We start from the raw sequence: 11,924 nt of genomic DNA, 5'->3' as shown, positions 1-11,924 counted from the left end.
TCAAACTGCAGCAGTTGCATTCATTTCTGGCTGAAAAACTTGAGGGTCATTCAAAATAAAAGGAAGAGGGGAAAAAAAAAAAACAGAAAAGAAAACCCCTTACAACAGTTGCATCACTTGTATACTTTGAGGTTAATATGACTTGACTGTGTCCCTTAAGCTTATTTAAACATTTAATTTTATTCTCTTGTTCTGTCCCTGACTACATATGGATTTCACAGAGGTTTATGTTTAACAGGTCATAAGAAAGTGCCTCATAATTGAAACCGGCTTTATGTACAAGTCACGATGTTATATTCAACACTCAGAGGGAGAAAAATATGTTCTTTCTGTCTGAAGTGACTTATTTTCAGATTAAAGGAAACAGCTGTGAGAAGGGAGAAAAAGTCTTCCCTAGAAGAGCACCAACACCAAAATGGTTGCTGAACTCCATTCAAAGGGAATAATCTTCAGCCTTCAGGGTGGTAACACAGAGAAAGCAGAGAAGAACGCATGCAGCATCATGGTATGTTTCCATGGAAAAGGAGGGTAAAAATTCAGTCATTGTAATAATCCTTGCAACTATTTATGGTCAAAGTAAGCCTGGAAAAGTCTGGATTCCATTGCTGCCTCTGCCACAAGGCTTCTCATAAGACCTGGCTCAAAACATTTATTTGCTGTGTGTTGTTGTTCTCCCTTGTTAGTGTGGGGTGTAGAAACTGCCTTGTTCTAGAGGGGTGTTGGGGGAATGAAGAATTTGGCTGGAACGGCACTGCTGATAAAACAGGTTACTGCCAGATATGAACAGCCAATCTCTGAAATGAAAGCCCCAGAAAAATTGATGAAGGAAGTGGGCAAATTCTAAAATAGCAGGTTGCCATCAAAAAGTAAAATAGATCAGAGGTTATTGTATTTAGAAACAGCATTTAATCTGTAGAATTTCTGAACTTTGGTGGAAGCATCTGTGGAGTATTTATGAACGTGTAAGCATCTAAGAATGAATTGTATGCTTGGTACCAAATGGCTCAAGAGCCAGGCTTGTCCCAGCTGATCTCAGTGATTTATGGCAGGAGTCAGTGATAAGCTGTCTGATAAATGGCTTCTCCATTATCATAAACAGACATGTTCCAGCATACACTATAATTACATTTGAGGGAAAAAATAATAAAAAAAAAACCCTAAACCCAAACCAACAAAAACCCAAAAAACCCACAAAGGTTAGGTGGCTGAGTTTGGGTGAATATTTAGTTTTAAAGTAACTTTTTTCCTTCCCTTATTCAGGATTAATCCCCCCTTCTGTTGAAGGACTTCCAAGGTAAGTTTAATAAACTATACATTATGGGATCAACCTTGTTATTACAGCATATAGAAGATATGCTTAGGTCCAATAGGCTATACAGTTACAGGATCAGCCTTTGATTTCAGCACACAGAAAACATGCTTAGGTAAAATACAGCTATGGGGAAACCATAGGTTTTCATTCATGTGAGCATCAAAGGAAGAAATCTGAAAAGGTGCTGAGCACCCTTCAGCTCCATTGGTTTCTGTGGGAGCCTGGAAGCACTTGGTCTTGCAAGAATTAAACTTGGGAGATGATTTGAACTGCTTGAATCTGCAAAATGAGGCTGGAAGCACACAGTTGTGTGAACTTTTGGCGATATTTTTCTTTTTTTTTATTTACCTCTTCTGATGCAAGTGAAAATTTTACTTGCATCCTTGTATGTAAACCAACTGAGATGTAGTCCATGGGTGCTGGGAACATGGGGATAAGAAGAGGGCTGTGGTAGGTTGACCCTGGCTGGATGCTGCGTGCCCACCAAGGCGGCTCCATCACTCCCCTCAGCTGGGCCAGGGAGGGAAAAGGCTCCTGGGTCAACACAAGGACGGGGAGGTCCCTCAGCAGTTACCGTCACCGGCAAAACAGACTCGACTTGGGGAAATGAACTGAATTTATCGCCAATCAAACCAGAGCAGGGTTAAGAGAAACAAAGTCTTAACACAGCGGCCCCCCCCGCCCCCGTCCTGCCTCCACCTGCGGGCGCTGGGGCTGCGCTCCGCTCACCGCCGGTCCCCGGCGCTCCCCCCGCCCCGCCCCGCGCGGGTCCCCCCGGCGGGACACAGCCCTCCCTGCCCTGCTCCAGCGGGAGCCCTTCCCACAGCTGCAGCCCTTCCCCCCCTGCCCCAGCGTGTCCCCCCCGCGGGCGCAGCCCCCCCGGCCCAGCCGGCCCCAGCCCCCCCGCCCCCGGGGGCACCGGCCCTGCCCCGGCCCGGCCCCGGCCCGGGCTCCTCCCCGCGGGGCCACAGGCCCTGCCCGGAGCTGCCCCAGCGCCGCTGCCCGCGGGTCACAGCCCCCTGCGGGCACCCCCTGCCCCGGGGGGGGCCCTGCCCGGGCTGCGGGGGGGGAGCTGCTCCCCCGGGGGCTCCGCGGGCCGGGGGCGCCGTGGGCTGGGGGGAAGGGAATCTCTGCTGCGGGCCTGGAGCGGCTCCGGCCCCTCCGGCACCGCCCGGGGGCTGCAGGGCCGCGGCTCCCGGGTGCTCCCACTCCTCTCTCCCGCGGCAGGGTTCCCGCCTCCTCTTAAATCCGTTACCCCCGAGGCGCTGCCACCGTCGCTGATGGGCTCGGCCGGGCCAGCGGGGGGTCCCTCTCGCAGATGAGGAAACTGTATCCACAAGAGGCAAAGGAACCCATCAGGGCTCTGTCAGACAAGGGTGAAGCTTCTGGCATCTTCTCACAGAAGCCCCCCTGTACCCACCCCTCCAGTACACCCTTGCCATGCCAACCCAACACAATGACCTACAGGTCTGGTCTTTTGCTAGCTAGGATTATTTAGAAATGACTGTTGGAGATCCCACCTTTTAGTGGGCTTATTGCTACGGGGCATTTTCAATAGGAAAGCAGGGAGTGTTCCTGTAGGAGACTTTTTTTTTATTTTCTGCATTTCATTTTTTTTTTATTTATTTCACAGATGTAAAGGTCATTGCTTCTGCTGCAAGGGTGGAGAAGGTGTGAGTTTGCCCCAGCTCTGTCAGAGGCGTTAGCAGATCCAATGCAAACCCAGTACTTGAGTAGTCGGGAGGCTTCGAAGTTGCTTTACACTAAGCTTCAGTTAATCAAGTCCCTTCACTGAGTAGCTTCAATACAGCAAATACTCTGCTAGGAAGAGAAAGAAACTCGCAACAAGTTGCATGTTTCTTCAGTACAACTCTTAGCTCTCTTTGGGCTAGAAGTGTCACTTTATTGAAATTAGTCTCCAGTTTATGGAAAAGAAGTGTTTTACTATAAGGGGAAAAGAAGGAGTGTTGGTATTTTTGTAGGGAAAAGCCCCCAAACATTATTACTTAAAAATGAGTTTGAATTTATAAAGCTAACCTAGTGATATTAAAGCAATAACAAAGCAGAAATATAAGCTGGAATCAAAGTAAAGTATTTTGACTTGAATTAGGTCCACACGGCACGCTTAGCTACTGGTTTGTGAATGTGATCCTGGGATTTTGAGTTTATTTCAGGTTTTCGTGACAGCCAGTTCACATATCTTAATTTTTTTTTTCCAGTATGGAAAATCGTTTTCTTGTTTAACTATCCAGGTATCATCCCTGTGAAAGGGGATAGACAATCCTGTACAACACAGAGGTATTTTACATTTCAAGCTCTGTTTGCCAGTACTCAGGCATGGAGGCTTTTCTTGCTGTATTACTTCCACTTTCACCATTGATTTAGGAGTTCTCATTTGGAGCACGTCGTAACTACACGGAAATGAAATTCTCTCGCTTTCTGCTAAAATAAGGAGATTTACTTGGGGAAACAACTCCGTAAATACTACGTACTGCCATCTATAGCTCTGCATGGGAAACACATTTGCAAGGCAAGCCCTGTGAATGAATCTGCTTTTACACCATCCAAGAAACCTTTTGTGCTAACCAAGGTTTTAAAAAAGTGGCTAGCAGTCTCCAGCTGCTATTGTGGGAAAAGACACTGTAATTATTATTACCAATGCTACTTTTAGAAGGTGTTCAGCACTTTGCCTCTTGTGGATACAGTTTCCAAACAAGGATAAGGAAGAGCTGAGAACATTAGAGTTTCCTTTTATGCGATCGTTTGGGATGCTCTGGTTTTGACTTCACTGGCAATTGCGTCACTCTTTGCCTCACCATAACGCAAGCAGATGCAATGCACCTCCCTCTAGGACAAGCACCTTCAAGGTTTTAATAGTTTATTACTAATTAAAATAATCCCCTTCCCCACCCCCACCCCCCATTAAAAAAAAGAAAAACAAAACAAAACAAAACAAACCCCCAACCCTTTACTTTTATCTTCTGACTACTGGTTCTCAGCCTCCGGTTCCTGGGTCTCTACCAGCTTTTGGCCTTGCCGTAGGAGGGTGGTGATGGTGTCCCTCCATACTCCAGCCAAGAGTGATCTGTAAAGCTCCTGTGATCCCTGCAAGAATGTGCCTGTTGGGGAAATGGACACAGGGAGAGTGTGTGGGGGAAGGGAGGAAAGGGAGCTGGAGCAACAGTGAATCTTGAGGATTGGTGCTGAGAGGGAAGGCAGCAGGAGGACTTCACCATCATCTCCTCCCCATCCCTTCCCTCCCTAGACAGGGAGGGGAAAGAAGAAAGATCAGGATCAGTGCAAAGCTCTGGAGAAGAGGACCTGTGAACATCTAGGCTTGCAGCTCCATCATTCCTTCCTAGAGTGCCAGACTCAGCATCACAAATACTTTTGGAGCGGGTTTCTATCCTCTCCCCTGATGATTCAAGAGCTTTGGGACCCTGGCAATGGCTTGGCTTCCTCACCAACAGTGCAGGCACTTACCTAAGCTCCAGCCACCATCACTGGTCATGACCATGTATGTGCTGGTGCTTGTTCCCCTCACTGGGATCCCACTTTTGGGCTCCATGGAGTTGTCCCCTGACCCTGGTGTGAAAAACAAGCTGATTAGAGGAGAGGGCTGGAGTTAGGATTTTCCATGCTGTCACTTGGCACTGCTGGCACTGCTGCCTCACCTTACTTTACAACTCTATAAAATGTGTTAAATGCTAAAATTCTGGTTTAGGAGAAGTTTCTTAACATGTTGTCCAAGAATGGAGGTCTTTGAGCAAAGGCAATCCTTGAACAGAGACAATTCTTTAACGTAATACAGCCCATGTAAGGAGGGATAGCATTTTTCTCTCTTTCACTTAGGAGAGGTTGTAGTTGCTAGGTTTGACGTGTGATGATGTAAGCATTAACACACTGGAGCAGGCCCTGGCAGCAGAAACCACAGCTGGTAACAGGAATGAAAATTAATTTAAAAAAAAATAATAAAAAGACAAGAAGAGTGAGGTAGAAACCATAACCCAGCAGTTATGTGAGAAAAGGGCATGGGAAAATCCCTGTCAAGCCCTGTGTGCGGCTGAGTTATTCCAGGTCACACTTCGGCAGAAGGGTGTGGCTGGCTGAAAATTAGAAGTTTTCAAGCAGACCTTTAGCCAGGCACAATGCAGGGTGTTATAGATGTAAACACAGGCTCTGTTGCTGGAGGGAAAGTACACTCATTACTTACAACCAGTCCTGCTTTGCAGTTATCCTCCTCAAACAACCCCTGGGAAGCCCGGACATTCCCTGTTTCTTCCTTACTATCCTCATTTACACCTCTGGTGGCTTGGGCTGCCCCTGGATGGAGGGGACTCTTCCAACAAACTGGGCTCAGTTTCTCTACATTGCAATTGTGCTTCCAGCAGATTTTAGGGATAGATAATTAATCCAATGGGACCACAAGCCTACCTTCACAATGTGGGAGGTGGGAGGGACGGAGGTAAATCTAAACCAGCTCTGAACAACTACCAGCTCAGACAGCTTATTTCCATCGGTATTAAGTGCTTCAAAAGCAGGTGCAAATATTTGGTATATAGAAGATATTTTGCTCTCTATTTCATGTTTCCTTCATGTACTTTGTAGTCTGAGACTGGTTTAGGCCCCTGAATTGTGCAGCTTATTCCTTCTCCCAAAATCTCTTTGCAGATTCCCAGGGACGCTGTATTTGAGCTTAGATGTTTCACATCCCATCTTGATCTTGACCAGTTTTGGCTCTGACAAGAAGAGGCGTTTTCTGTGCAATAAGCATGGTTTAAATTTAAAGCATATATAGGAGTAGAGGGATTGCTTATCTGTATTGTTTGCTGTTTCCCTTTGTCAGAGAGAAGCAGAGAGTTACATCTGGATCCAACTCATGCCTTCCCATCTGCAAAGTCCAGACAGAAAACAGACCATGGGCAAAAGCATCAAGACTGTAGCGGAGAGGAGAATGACAGTTGTCACTTGCTTGTGATTTTGCACAGCAAAACCAGTGTTTGCCATAAAACTCATCCAGAACCTCCCCATGAAGTGTTGTGGGTGGGTTGGCCTTATTAGTACCTCCATGGTGGCCTGGGAATGATGTGTCCAAGAAGTTGTTGTGCCTTGAAATCTCTGTTTTTGCTAGTCTTGTCTGCTTCTCCTTCCTCTGGCAATGACACTGGAAGGTCCTGATGGAACCCATATCTGTCCTGAGTAACTTCAGGAGTCCTCACACCCTATGGTGGTGGGACAGGGGTTGCCAGTTTGGGCTGAGCTTAGGCCTTTTGGTTATTTCTGCATGGTTTCAAGAAAAATGGGTCTGGGATCTCTGTTGCAGGGCATTTGGTGTCATAAATAAATGGTGCAGCCCTAGGGCTGGGCAGCATGGTCCTGGGAAGGTCCATACATGGGGAGCATGGAGACAACCACCAGAGCAAAGGTGTTTTTACATCTTGGTGTGTTCCAGTGCTGTTGGCCCAGTGACTCCCTTAGGAGGCACCTTTGGGAACTGTGGAGACTGATGAGGGGAAAAACCCTGTTAATGCAACTTCTCCATCCCTTTCCATGGCATGGCTGCTCATCCAGGCCCACTCTCCAGCATGATACTCCCCTTTTTGCTTGAGGATGCAAGGATTGCCTGTCTTCACCACATGAGTGGACTAGGATGAAAAATGACCTAAAACCTGGTCAAACCAGATGACTTAGAGGTAGACTGTTATAAAGTAGGCCACTTGCCACAGGTATTACATGTTTTAGTTCTGTTGGCAGCATGGAAGGAAGGGTCTATGTCTCCCCAAACTTGGACTTTAAAAGATCTGATGTGCTGAGCGCATCTCTTGCTCTGCAAATGGACTTCTTTGTCTTCGGAGAGGTAGCTTGCAGCAATGAGTTTCACAGATGCCTGTGCATTACAGTAAAGTTATTTCCTCTTAAGCACTTCACAGATGTGCAAAACCAAAGAGACCAGGTGACTGCATTTTGTTACCTCAGCCACTTGCACACCCCAAATCCTCCAGTGCCCTGGTCACTGTTGCAGCTGGCCCCAAGTTCTGCCTGCAGGGCACACAGTGAGAAACAGAGAGATCAGACCTCTTTTCATTATGTTCTTAAAGTGTGGGTCATGTTTACATTTTTGTTAAATGAGGGTCTGGAGATTTATGGGCCTCCTATCTAGGACTGCATAGAAATGGGCTGCAGTGAAATTTTTGATTGCATCCAGACCAGTTCCCCATTCCCACCAAGATGAGATTTCTATCTTGTCCCATTGCAGCAGTGGGAGTTGGAAACAGTTTTAGTTTTGTCAGTACTACTTCCTGGCACTTTTTCCTTGTGCTGAGCTTCCTTGCCCTACAACACAGGAGGGATGCTAGCTGCACCTTGCTCTGCCTGACCTCCTCAACCACAGGATGGGGAAGGAAAGTCCCACCACTTCCCCCACCACCCCAAAAGCATGGCATTAGCTGTCTGTGGGGCTCACAGGGGTAGGACCTGCTGTTTTGCATGGGCTCCTTTTGACAGGCACCCTGTGGTTCCCACCAAAACTCTCTGCTCTCCTGCTTCTACCTGCGGGGGGTGGAGAAAGAGAAGCTGGAGAAAGTGAAGTGGAGAAGAAATCCCTGGGGGACTCAGAGGAGCAGGGAAACCTTCTTGAAGAAAAACAAACCAGCCAAACAAACTCCCGAAATGCTGGAGAGAGAACGAGAGAGATTTCCATGCGGAGCATGCACCGTGCTAATCCAGCATAGCCGCCTGTCGGCTGAAAACAAGCATTTCAGGCCCCAGCTGCCCCTTTGCTCCAGTCCTTGCTTAACTGGAGATGTCACAGATGCCTTTGGCCAACAATGCTGCAGTGCTGGCTGGGGATGAGGAGATGCTGGTTCGCCATGCTGTACCACAGCCAGGGCTTACTCTTCAGCTCCCCTAAATGAACAATTTTCTCCTGTTTCCCCGTTCCCCAGAAGTTTTTTGGGGATTTAAAGAGGTTCAGAGATGTGGGAATGGAGGTAAAAGGGCTGGATGAGGTGAAGGGAAGGGAGTACAGGGGAGGAAGGCCAAGGGGCGGCGTGATGGAGGTGCCCTGGGAGAGTCCCTGGGGGGAGGAATGGGGTGCTTTTCACCCTCCCTGAGGCAGAGGGACAGAGGGTGAGGGCAGCTGTGATTTTTGTCTCTGCGCTTTGGGGAAGGTCTGTGCCCCTCCACTGATGGGGTGGGGGTGTGGGGGTGGGGGGGGGCAGCAGCCCAGAGCAGGGCAGGTGGTGGTTTTATCTGGGAAAAGGGCTAGTTTCCTCCTCATGGAGTAGAAAGGGTTAAAGACAAGGGGCAGGTCTTGAAGTCTGGCAGGATGCTGAAGTCCCCCGCTCTCCCCCCTTTCTCCAGCTTTATCTGTCTCCCCTCCATCCCCTTCCCACACCCCCTCTCCGCTCGGCAGCCTCCTCGTTACCGGGGGACCTTCTCCGGGCTGTAAACCGGGAGGCAGCACCTTTACCCCAAAGCTGCTGGGATGCAGCATGTGCCTTTTCCTCCAGCCCATGTCCTCCTCCTCTTCCATCTGCTCAAACTCTCCCTTTCCCCCCATCCTCCTGCCCCCCTGGGGTGTTGCATTTCTTTGATACCCCCTCCCCCGCCCCCATATGCGGGTGTTGATAGAGCAAGGAGTTGGGGAGGATGCTAGAAAAGGAGTAAAAAAAAATAAAATAAGGAATGGTTAATGGCTGTTGTCTCCTCCCTAGGCAAAGCGAGTGCCCTGGGGTAAAGCCCTTGCGGGGCGATGGGGAGCTCCAGCCCCCGCCCGCCTGCCGGGCTCTGGGGCAGAGGGAGCCTCTGCCCCGGGGCTCCCCGCCCTCCTGTCCAGTCTCCCGTCCCGTCCCCCCCCCCAGGCTGCCAGCTCCGGGACACACGCACACACACACACAGACACGGTGAGAGAGCCCCAGCAGCCCCTTCTCCCTCCCGGCACCCGAGGAGCGGCGAGCCCTGTCTGCGCATCCCGCTGCGGGGACCAGCACCTCTCCCGCGCTGAACCCCTGCAGGTTGGGGCTTTGGTGGCTGTTGGTTGGGGCTGTTTGTTTGGGGGTTTTTTGGGGATTTTTTTTTGGGGGTGGGGGGAGCAGAGCCCTTGCCATCCCCACCACCACCATCCCGGCTCCCCCTTCACCTCCTGGCTCCCTGCTTAGGGCTAAGCTGTCCCGGGGAGGCTGCGCTGCCCAGACGCCAACACACTCCGGCTTTCGCTGGCTGCTCTGCTCCATCCATCCATCCATCCATCCATCCATCCATCCATCCATCCATCCATCTATCCATCCTCTCCTCCTATAGGCTAGCAGAGCATACCCGATGCGATACCGTGGCAGTTAGGGTCCTTGCCTATAGCTGCCTGTTTTACAAAGCTCCGATCTGTGCGTGTGCCTGTGTATGTGTGTGTGCATTTTATCCCTCCCTCCCATCCCTCCCTCCCTCCCTCCCTCTCTCTCTCTCACTCTAATGTGTGATCTGGAAAGCTTATAAAAGCCTGATGTAATCCTTAATGCAGCCCCTGGCTACAAAGGCTGGATCTAGTTTCACAGAGAGAGATTCAGAAGCAGAATTTACAAAAAAAAAAAAAAAAAGGAAAGAAAAGAAAAAAAAAAGTGGGGGGAGAAAAGAAAGAAAAGCAGACGAGTGGATTTTAAACAAACATATCTTTCTGAAGAAGACCATTCTTGCTCTTCGCTGCTGGGAAAGCTACTCTGAACCCTGCTGTATATTTTTTTTTAAAGGAGAAGACTTGATCGTCTGCTTGGATCTAATGATTTACTGGCTTTTAACTGCGTTTTTTCCCTCTCCTAAAGGATTCCTCAAAAAACGGCTTAATTATTTTCAGCTTTTCTCTTCCACCTGCCTGTCTGCAGAAACACCAAAGGTTCTCCCTTCCTTTCCCTCCCCACCCCCCTTTCTTTTAGGATTTTTTTCCCCCTTTTTCATTTAATATATACATATATATATATATATATATATAAGTGTGTATGTATATATATATGTAGAGGCAAGAGTGGTGGGAGTGGAGGGAGAGAGAGCTCTGCCATTCTTTTGGACTTCACAAGCTGCCCAATGTTGGGCTGGTTACCCCTGGATATGTTGCTGGTTTCCATTTGGAATTTGACAAAAGGAAGAAGGAGGATATAAAACCTGGGGAGCTCTTCAAGGTAAGGGGCTCCCAGCCACCTTTCCTTCTTCCTCTGAGGGGAGGGAGAGGGGGAACACGACTTCTCTGGGCTGCGCTTTGCCTTGAGTGCAGGGGGGGTCTCTCTCCATCGCCAGGGGAGGCAGGGATAGGGGCAGTGGTGGGAACCTGCTCCTCTGCTTTTGCCCCTGGAAACAGCACCCAGAGGATGTTTTCATCCCCTCTGCTCTGCAATTTGGACAGATAGAGAATAATCACTCCCTGCCATGGGAAGTTTTAACTTTTGTTCATGCGGGTCCTGTGGGCAAACATCAAGCAGTGGTGGAAAATATTGATGTCTGCAGGATGTGAAGGGGGAAATGCATTAATGTCCTGGGGAAAGGAGCTGGGCACTGGACTGTTCCCGGGGGAGAAGGCAGCCAAGCAAGGGAAGAGGAGCAGGGGATCATGACAGGAGAGCTGCAGAGCAGTCAGAGCTGAACTGCAAAGTGCTGCGAAGCCGCGGTGCCTTCCCGGGCAGCCCTGGGGTCCGGGACTCCTCAGCCTGCGATGTTGGCAAACAAAGTCTCGTAAGGATAGGCAGCTGCCTGCTCCGGGCACGAACCTGCCCCCATCCCAGCTCCTTGCCTTCCTCCTTTTCCTTGAAGAGTTTGGGGGGAGAGGGGGGTGGTGGGGGGTGTCCTTCCTTGCTTTGCTGCTTGTGTGGCACCTTCCCAGGGCTGGAGACAGTGGCTGGAGAGGTGACGAGCTCCTAATGCCCCCCCTAAAATGCCATATATCAACACTTTTCTTCACACTGTAGGAGAAAATTAGCCTTTAGCCTATTTTGAGATCAGAGTATGGCACAAACATATACACACACACACTGATCCTGGAGCTGGGCTCCTGAGGGATGCTGGCACCTAGGTATGGCTTAGCCTTTCTTTGGGGGAGTGGAGAGAGAAGGAGTCTCCATCAGGAATGCGTAATTACAAAGCATCTTGTTCTGAATCACCCTGTGTGGGAATGAATCGCAAAATGTGTCTCTCCCTCTTCCCCCACCACCCCCTTCCCTTTCACGGCCTGACATTCGCTGATGGAGGGTGGCTGTTGATGCATCTTCAGACTTTCACAGAGAGGTGTTTGAGCCACGGTTCTGCCAAGGCTGGAAGAAAAAGCAGGGTGGAGGGGATCAGGTAGAGATTTCTAGGGGACTTTTCAGCCTGGTTGTGCCCCAGTCCTGGCTGAGGGAAGGCATCAGTCCCCGACAATCAAAGGCATGGGTTGCAGATCAACTCTGCAAGGTACCTTTGGCTGTGAATCACACTCAGGTCCCTGATCCTGCCCTGGCCAAGGAAATAACCCCTGTGAATCAGTTGCACAGAGAGGAGGTGATAGGGAGGAGAATATCATGGCAAGGTCAAAGGGATGGAGGGTAAAAAGACACCCCCCCTCCCCACCCCTGACTACCCCATCCCTTTGGTGCTG

At 49.5% G+C, this 11,924-nt stretch overlaps 1 protein-coding gene and 1 long non-coding RNA gene across 8 annotated transcripts in view; one reads left to right on the top strand and one right to left on the bottom strand.

Moving 5' to 3' along the window:
• Positions 1-4,291: 4,291 nt before the first annotated feature.
• LOC129735653 (uncharacterized) lies at positions 4,292-9,696 on the bottom strand. Of its 2 annotated transcripts, XR_008731447.1 has the most exons (4): positions 9,629-9,696; positions 7,284-7,351; positions 4,796-4,897; positions 4,292-4,431 (listed from the first exon to the last, which is right to left on the bottom strand). It is a non-coding gene; the product is annotated as an uncharacterized LOC129735653 (long non-coding RNA). The 2 variants fall into 2 exon arrangements; XR_008731446.1 differs by having other exon boundaries at positions 4,292-4,897.
• Positions 9,697-9,815: 119 nt separating this feature from the next.
• ADGRB1 (adhesion G protein-coupled receptor B1) overlaps positions 9,816-11,924 on the top strand; it is a 295,088-nt gene continuing 292,979 nt past the window's right edge. For all 6 annotated transcript variants that reach the window (XM_055705723.1, XM_055705722.1, XM_055705720.1 and 3 more), the window contains exon 1: positions 9,816-10,479. The gene's annotated coding sequence lies outside the window, so the exon portion shown is untranslated. The remainder of the gene's footprint in view (positions 10,480-11,924) is intronic.

The sequence above is a fragment of the Falco cherrug genome, chromosome 3 (assembly GCF_023634085.1).
Source record: "Falco cherrug isolate bFalChe1 chromosome 3, bFalChe1.pri, whole genome shotgun sequence".
NCBI lineage: Eukaryota > Metazoa > Chordata > Aves > Falconiformes > Falconidae > Falco > Falco cherrug.
Note: the sequence above shows the minus strand (reverse complement) of the source record. Positions and strands in the feature narration are given on the sequence as shown.